Source organism: Nyctereutes procyonoides, unplaced genomic scaffold (genome assembly GCF_905146905.1).
Source record: "Nyctereutes procyonoides isolate TBG_1078 unplaced genomic scaffold, NYPRO_anot_genome, whole genome shotgun sequence".
NCBI classification, from domain to species: domain Eukaryota; kingdom Metazoa; phylum Chordata; class Mammalia; order Carnivora; family Canidae; genus Nyctereutes; species Nyctereutes procyonoides.
Window position 1 is genome coordinate 32,631 of NW_026575001.1, and position 7,048 is coordinate 39,678.

The 7,048-nt window shown below is 42.7% G+C and overlaps 1 long non-coding RNA gene across 1 annotated transcript; it reads left to right on the forward strand.

Annotated features, from left to right (window-relative positions):
• Positions 1-334: 334 nt before the first annotated feature.
• On the forward strand, positions 335-6,405 carry LOC129514230 (uncharacterized). The gene is made up of 3 exons (XR_008665365.1): positions 335-782; positions 3,481-3,619; positions 4,867-6,405. It is a non-coding gene; the product is annotated as an uncharacterized LOC129514230 (long non-coding RNA).
• The last annotated feature ends 643 nt before the right edge of the window (positions 6,406-7,048 follow it).

The following is a 7,048-nucleotide window of genomic DNA, read 5'->3' on the forward strand; positions in this document are numbered from 1 at the left end:
CTTTGAAAATTTTACTCATTTGTTCATCAGGGTTTTTTTTGTTTTAATGTAGGAGTTCTTTACATATTTTAGGTATTATCACCTTATCAAGTATTTGTTCTGCAAGTATTTTCTGCCATTCTGTACATTGTATCTTCACTCTTGTTTATATTCTTTACTCAAAACGGTTTTTAGATTGTAGTCTCACTTGTCTATTTTTGTTTTTTTGCCTTTTGTTTTTCATGTCATATCCAAGAAATCACTGCCAAATCCAGTGTCAAAAATATTTTAACCATGTTTTCTTCTAGCTATTTTATAGTTTTGCATTTTTCATCTAGATCTTAAACATAATTTGTGTTAATTTTTGTATATGGTGTAATATAACTGTCCAACTTCTTCCTTTTGTATGTGGATATCCAGTTGGCCAAACACTATTTGTTGAAGAGACTATGTTTCACCATTGGGAGGTATTGACATCCTTGTTGAAAATAACTTGATCATCATATACATGATGATTTGTTTCTGGCTCTCTAGTCTTCTCCACTGGTATATGTATCTGTCTTCATGTTGATGCCATGCTGTTCTGATGAGTGTACAGCAATTTTCTAGCAAATTTTGAAATCAGGGTGTGAGTTCTCCACTTTTTTTTGTTTTGCAGATTGTTCTTAGTTTTTGGTGGACTTTGAAATTCCTTTGAGTTTTAGGATGATGTTTTCTACTTCTGCAAGAAACATCATTGGTATTTTAATAGGGTTTGCACTGAACCTGAAGATAGCTTTGGGTACTGCTGACATCTTACCATGGTATGTCTTTCTATACATCTGTATATTCTTTCCTGGTTTTCATCAATATTTTCTAGTTTTTGGTTTATGCGTTTTCACTTCCTTGGTTAGGTTTATTCATCAGTGTTTTATTCATTTTCATTGTATTGTACATAGAATTCTCTTCATAATTTCCTTCAGAGATTCTTTCTTTAGCTTAACGTTTAAATGTTTTTTTTTAAGATTTATTTATTTATTTATTCATTCAGAGAGAGCGAGAGAGAGGCAGAGACACAGGCAGAGGGAGAAGCAGGCTCCATGCAGGAAGCCTGATGTGGGACTCGATCCTGGGTCTCCAGGATCACACCCCAGGCTGCAGGCGGCACTAAACCGCTGCGCCACCAGGGCTACCCTAGCTTAACGTTTAATTTCTTTAGCAAGCTTCACTGTTTCATTAATTTATAAAGGGCATCCTCATTTCAGATCCTCCTATTTCATAGAGCTGTAAAAAGATGAAAACATAAACCACTATTATTGTCGTTATTTGTGGAAAGACCCAGAGAATTCCAAGGTTTTCTTTTTAAAAAAAATTTTTTTATTTATTTACGATAGTCAGAGAGAGAGAGAGAGAGAGAGAGAGAGAGAGAGAGAGAGAGAGAGAGAGAAAGAGAGGCAGAGGGAGAAGCAGGCTCCATGCACCGGGAGCCCGATGTGGGATTCGATCCCGGGTCTCCAGGATCGCGCCCTGGGCCAAAGGCAGACGCAAAACCGCTGCGCCACCCAGGGATCCCTCCAAGGTTTTCATATGTTGTTGCTACACATGGGAAGGAAGCTATTATTATTATTAGTAGTATTAGTATTATTTTATTTTAAAAGATTTTTATTTATTTATTTGAGAGCACAACAGGGGAGGAGCAGAGGGAGAAGCAGGGTTTCCACTGAGCAGGGAACCCAATGTGGTGCTTGATTCCAGGACCCCAGGATCATGACCTGAGCTGAAGTCTGATGCTTAATCCACTGAGCCACACAGGTACCTCGCTATAATATTTTTTTTCTTTTTCTTTTTTTAAAAAAGATTTTATTTATTTATTCATGAGAGACACAGAGAGATGCAGAGACAAGGCAGAGGGGGAAGCAAGTTCCCTGCAGGGGGCCTGATGCAGAATTGGATCCAGGACCTGAGCCAAAGGGGGACACTCAACCACTGAGCCACCTAGGTGCCCCTATAATTATTTTTAATCAAATATTCATTTCTATGCTATACGGTATTAGGCAACCATCAATCTTTTGAAACAATACTACATTTAAAAGTCATGTTTGGGGGATCCCTGGGTGGCTCAGCGGTTTAGCGCCTGCCTTTGGCCCGGGGCGTGGTCCTGGAGTCCCGGGATCGAGTCCCACGTCAGGCTCCCGGCATGGAGCCTGCTTCTCCCTCCTCCTTTGTCTCTGCCTCTCTCTCTCTCTCTCTCTCTCTCTCTCTCTCTGTGTGTCTATCATAAATAAATAAATAAATAAATAAATCTTAAAAAAAAAAGTCATGTTTGAAATTCTCCGTCTACCAAAGCAAAGTATTCTAATACAGAGATGATTGCAAGAGCTTCCTCAAAATCCCATTGTCCAACAGTATTCATAATGCAGTCTCTCATTTAAGCTTTTTTAAAAATCATGTGTAAATGAACAACAGAACACAGGTATCAGGTATACATGTATGAAAGAAATATATGCATATATAGTAGACTTTTGTCCTTTGTTTATTCATACAAATGTAATGATGTAACCTGTATTTTCTTCAGATTTGTTCAGGGTTTGAAGTTAACATGGGATTTCTCATACAGAACCAAATATACACAGAATGGATTTGTAGTCAAGGGCATCAGAACATGCAGCCGCAAAATGTGCCAGTTTGGCATAAAGACTATTGAGTTGAATGCAATTAAATAGAAGCCTATACAAGCAAAGCTCCCAGCCTAAAAGCAGGACATAAATTTTAAAAGATGTCCTCTATCTGTATCAGGAGAAAAAGGTATTCCCTGGAGAAAACATTAGTCCCCTAACCTGGAAGAGGGTACTAGAGAGATCTACATAACAGATTTTACTAGCTAACCCGAATCTACCACTAGTTTCCCATATATTTGCCTCCTCACAATTTATTGCCCTGGAGACTCCAGGTGTTTTTCTTTTGTCATGTAGTTATTCTAAAAGTTTACTGTTCCGCTGCTAAAATACTACATAAACTAAAGTTGAAACCAAATTTTTGTGTTGCTTACTGTGTCATAGCGAGGATACACAGGTTAACTTCTGTTTACTCCTGTTAATCAGTCTTTTGTGGGCAGTCCCAGTGGCCCAGCGGTTTAGCACTGCCTTCAGCCCAGGGTGTGATCCTGGAGACCCGGGATCAAGTCCCGAATCGGGCTCCACCTTGGGAGCCTGCTTTTCCCTCTGCCTGTGTCTCTGCCTCTCTCTCTGTGTCATGAATAAATAAATAAAATCTTTTATAAAAATCAGTCTTTTGTACAGTGGCCCTTGCAAGAACTTAGAACAGTGAGAAGAAAATTATTTTCCTTCCTTATAGTGGGCAAATAATGGCTGTTATGGAACAATAAAGTGGGAAATTTAATATTGACAATTTACAAAACTTTTTACAATTGAATGAATTGTTTAAACAAATAGTGTCAAAAATATTAAGTGTGCATCATTCATAAGCGTGAAGTTATGATAGCCTTAGTTGCTCCCTTCCCAGATGAGAGAACAGAGGTTTCCAAGAACAGGCACTTCTTGAACCATATCTCCTTGTGCACTTTGCTAAGGACCTGCTCCGGGACCAGTGCTTCTTCCAGGGCTTTCCTGGGGCTGCTGCAAGTGGCATCCATAATGCCTAGGTGAGTAGGGATGTGCTGAGTCACAGTGAATTTATTTAAAATATTTCTTTATTAGGAAAAAAAAGAACATGTTTTTATAAAGTAAGGTGTGCATAAACAGGCAATGTAGTGTAGAGAGGAAAGGAAGACAACCACTTATTCTATCACTCAGAGATGAAGAGTGTTAATTTAGGTTATGTATTCTTCATGCATTTTGTTCCCTAAAAGAGATGCAGATAAGATCCTTTCAAAACAACAGTCTTCGGGTACCTGGGTGATATAGTGCAGATCAGTAAGCATCCTGACCCTTGGTTTCAGTTTACCTGGTGATCTCCCGGTCGTGAGATAGAGCCCTACATAAGGAGTTTGCTTTGATTCTGTCTTTCTCTGCCCCTCCTCCTCACTCTTTGTTTCTTTCTCTCTCAAATAAATAAATCTTTTTAAAAATTAAAAAATGAAAACAATAGCTTAAGGAGCTTCCTAGGTTCATGGGTAACTTCCAGCTATTGTAACTAAACAATTGACTGTGAAGATAGGTTTGTTGCCTCTTTAATTCTATTGATAAGTGTAATCCTTACTTCATTATTTTTAAGAAAAACAAATCCTCACAAATACTGAAATGTTTCAAGGGAAAACTAAAGTAACCCCTGCCATATCCACTCCCAGTGTAATTATCCTTAAAATAAACTTATTTTTTTTTACAGATTTTATTTATTTATTCATGAGAGACAGAGAGAGAGTCAGAGACACAGGCAGAGGAAGAAGCAGGCTCCATGCAGGGAGCTTGATGTGGGACTCGATCCCGGGTCTCCAGGATCACACCCTGAGCTGAAGGCAGATGCTTAACTGCTGAGCCACGCTGGTGTCCCTAAAATAAACTCTTTAAAAGGAATCCATAGGAAATTTTATTAATTTTTTCAAAGAACCAGCTCTTTCAGGTGCCTGGGTTAAGCATCTGCCTTTGGCTCGGGTCATGATCCTGGTGTCCCACATTAATATTGAATGTAAATGGATTAAACCAGAACAGACGGCTTTTCCTGCATCTCCATAGATGAAAAATAAAATGAAAACAAATACAAAATACAATAGGCTGCCCGGTATTAACTCTTCTTTAAATGTTTCGTAGAATTTGCCTGTGAAGCTATCTGGCTCAGGACCTTTGTTTGTGGGGAGATTTTGATTACTAATTCAATTTCTTTGCTGGTTCTCAGTCTGTTTACATTTTCTACGTCTTCCTGTTTCAGTTTTGGTGATTTATGTATTTCTAGAAATACCCGAATCCGGAGGAGGGGCAAGATGGCGGAAGAGCAGGGTCCCCAAATCGCCTGTCCCCACCAAATTACCTAGATAACCTTCAAACAATCCTGAAAATTTACGAATTCGGCCTGAGATGTAAAGAGACCAGCTGGAATGCTACAGTGAGAAGAGTCCGCGCTTCTATCAAGGTAGGAAGACGGGGAAAAAGAAATAAAGGAACAAAAGGCCTCCGAGGGGGAGGGGCCCCGCGAGGAGCCGGGCTGAGGCCAGGGCGAGTGTCCCCAGGACAGGAGAGCCCCATCCCGGAGGAGCAGGAGCAGCACCAACCTTCCCGGTCGGGAAGGGGCCCGCAGGGAGTTAGAGCAGGACCCAGGAGGGCGGGGATGCCCTCGGGCTCCCGGGGACACTAACAGACACCTGCGAGCACAGGAGAGTGCTCGGAGCTCCCTAAGGGCTGCAGCGCGCACGGCGGACCGACCGGAGCAGCTCGGAGAGGCTCCGGAGCAGCTCGGAGCAGCTCGGAGGGGCTCGGGAGCGGCTCCAGGGAGGGAGCTGCAGGGCGGGAGCGTGAATCCAACAGCGCAGGCCCCGGAGCACAGGGCGCCGGGACACAGCCCAGGATCCGGCCTCCCCCGGGACAGGCAGAGGCCGGGAGGGCCTAGGACAGCAAGGACGCTCCTGCCCCGAGCTGAGCAGATCAGCGGCCCCGCCCCGGAGCCTCCAGGCCCTGCGAACAGAGAACCGAGAGCCCGAGCCCCGAGAGCCCGAGCCCCGAGAGCCCGAGCCCCGTAGTTCCTGCGGAGGCTAAATCCAGGCTTCCAGAGTTGCCATAGCAACTGCTGCTGTTCCTCCTGGGGCCCCACGGGGTAAACAACCCCCGCTGAGCCCGGCAGCAGGCAGGGGCAGAGCAGCTCCCCCAAGTGCTAACACCTGAAAATCAGCACAGCAGGCCCCTCCCCCAGAAGACCAGCTGGACGGACCAGTGATACTGCCCCGTGTTCCAATACAACTTGTTTTTGGCCACTCTGCACTGAGCAAAATGACTAGAAGGAAAACCTCACCTCAAAAGAAAGAATCAGAAACAGCCCTCTCTCCCACAGAGTTACAAAATCTGGATTACACTTCAATGTCAGAAAGCCAATTCAGAAGCACTATTCTACAGCTACTGGTGGCTCTAGAAAAAAGCATTAAGGACTCACGAGACTTCATGACTGCAGAATTTAGATCCAATCAGGCAGAAATTAAAAATCAATTGAATGAGATGCAATCCAAACTAGAAGTCCTAACGACGAGGGTTAACGAGGTGGAAGAACGAGTGAGTGACATAGAAGACAAGTTAATGGCAAAGAGGGAAACTGAGGAAAAAAGAGACAATCAATTAAGGGACCATGAAGACAGATTAAGGCAAATAAATGACAGTCTAAGGAAGAAAAACCTACGTTTAATTGGGGTTCCCGAAGGCGCCGAAAGGGCCAGAGGGCCAGAATATGTATTTGAACAAATCCTAGCTGAAAACTTTCCCAATCTGGGAAGGGAAACAGGCATTCAGATCCAGGAAATAGAGAGATCCCCCCCTAAAATCAATAAAAACCGTTCAAACACCTCGACATTTAATAGTGAAGCTTGCAAATTCCAAAGATAAAGAGAAGATCCTTAAAGCAGCAAGAGACAAGAAGTCCCTGACTTTCATGGGGAGGAATATTAGGGTAACAGCAGACCTCTCCACAGAGACCTGGCAGGCCAGAAAGGGCTGGCAGGATATATTCAGGATCCTAAATGAGAAGAACATGCAACCAAGAATACTTTATCCAGCAAGGCTCTCATTCAAAATGGAAGGAGAGATAAAGAGCTTCCAAGACAGGCAGGAACTGAAAGAATATGTGACCTCCAAACCAGCTCTGCAAGAAATTTTAAGGGGGACTCTTAAAACTCTCCTTAAAGAAGAAGTTCAGTGGAACAATCCACAAAAACAAGGACTAAATAGATATCATGATGACACTAAACTCATATCTGTCAATAGTAACTCTGAACGTGAATGGGCTTAATGACCCCATCAAAAGGCGCAGGGTTTCAGACTGGATAAAAAAGCAGGACCCATCTATTTGCTGTCTACAAGAGACTCATTTTAGACAGAAGGACACCTACAACCTGAAAATAAAAGGTTGGAGAACCATTTACCATTCAAATGGTTCT